General features: G+C 36.4%; 1 long non-coding RNA gene across 1 annotated transcript; it reads right to left on the bottom strand.

Moving 5' to 3' along the window:
- Window positions 1-474: 474 nt before the first annotated feature.
- On the bottom strand, window positions 475-1,612 carry LOC144031835 (uncharacterized). Its single transcript, XR_013287615.1, has 2 exons — window positions 1,385-1,612; window positions 475-998 (listed from the first exon to the last, which is right to left on the bottom strand). It is a non-coding gene; the product is annotated as an uncharacterized LOC144031835 (long non-coding RNA).

Genomic DNA, 1,612 nt, shown 5'->3' with positions numbered 1-1,612 from the left:
TTGTAGGTGTACTTTTGCAATTACACTGACTAGATTTTTTCTTTTAGAGTGCGAGCAGACCAAGGGGTAGAAAATGTAGACATAGCGAGATGCATGTTTACTGTAAGAGGAGCAGGCCAGGGCAGTTTTATTGCTGGTAAAAGCGTACATAACCAGAGGAAAAAACTTTATATGAGTAAAAGTTCTTGGAGTTACTGTAGCCTTCATAAATGTATTTGATATTACAGATCCAGCAAGCTGAAGAGACACTACCCTTGGACCATCACGGTGAACACGGGATCGTTATACCTGACATCCACTGTCGTTTACCTGAGGAAAGACTTGTTGCTTTACGGCAAATCAATCCAAACAAGGAGTCCTTGAGTTTTGGTCGCGTCATTTATTTGCAGACTCTCAATGTTGCTTCTAATGCTAGTGTCTCGTGGCCCAAAGGGTCATTTAAATTTATGTAAAAAATGAAAATAAATTCCTGTGTAAAACAGTTTGACTTTTATTTCATAAAAAAAAGCATGCATATGAACTAACAACCAGTCAATTATTCAGCATTTTATAGATTTTATACAGACATTTTTCTCAAGAAATGATTGGCCTGCCAACAAGAAATCAAGAAAGCTCAGAAAATGAACTGTTAAACTTAAAACAAACATTTTGGTAGGAACAGCCTGTAATTACTCAAAAAAAATGAAATGGATGTGATTTTTTTTTTTTCCCTTTCAATTACACTGTGTCAAATCTGGCATCAAAGGTGATAGCAGTCAGTAGATGTGATTTAAAGGAATGGTAATCACTCATATGAGCAGTTGGAAATGTAATGGTGTTTGTGCAGGGGGTAACATAATGTGTGACCTGGCATTTGTACCTCACAATTGTGGTAAAAGTTTATTGATATTTTAAATTGCTCTCTGTCTGACATAAGCAGGTGCTTGTGGCCCTGCTCAGTTATCCACAGCATCACCTCATGAAGAGAGGTGACCAACCACCAACTTCATCTTCTGCATCTAAAAAGTAAAGAAAAGTGTGCTTGAATTAAGTACCAAACATGTAAAAAAAAAAATCTGACAAAGTTATGTTTGACACATGTTTTGAACATTATTGAAACAGGAAAACTACAATGAAACAATCACAGGAACTAAATGTATTTATATTACGTAATCTGTCACTTGCTCTGTATTTCAAACACCCAAGACATAATAAATGTAGCAGAGGCTACTTATTTCAATGACCAGAACTTCTCATAAGTGATTAATAATTAGCATTTTATTAATGTAATGATGTAATGTAATAAAATAATCATGAATAAGCATAATAACAGCTATCTCAGCAGGCCGTTTATTTGGGCCGTTTCTCGTACCAACAAAACATCACGATTCATGACTAGACTAACCAAAATCAAACGGTTACGTGGCCTGGATCCTAGTAGTAGCAGTGTCACCGCTTTGACGGTGCATGAGTTCCCCCTCTTTTTCAACCTGACTCGTACAGTAAACAACCAGGACCAATAAATAATAATCACAGAATTATCACGAATTTAATCTCGACTTCAAACATCCAAGATTTAGGGGAAGCAGCTAGTGTAAATAAATTCGATTCCCAGCCCTGCCTGTATGTGAAA

Source organism: Festucalex cinctus, chromosome 12 (assembly GCF_051991245.1).
Source record: "Festucalex cinctus isolate MCC-2025b chromosome 12, RoL_Fcin_1.0, whole genome shotgun sequence".
NCBI classification, from domain to species: Eukaryota; Metazoa; Chordata; class Actinopteri; order Syngnathiformes; family Syngnathidae; genus Festucalex; species Festucalex cinctus.
Note: the sequence above shows the minus strand (reverse complement) of the source record. Positions and strands in the feature narration are given on the sequence as shown.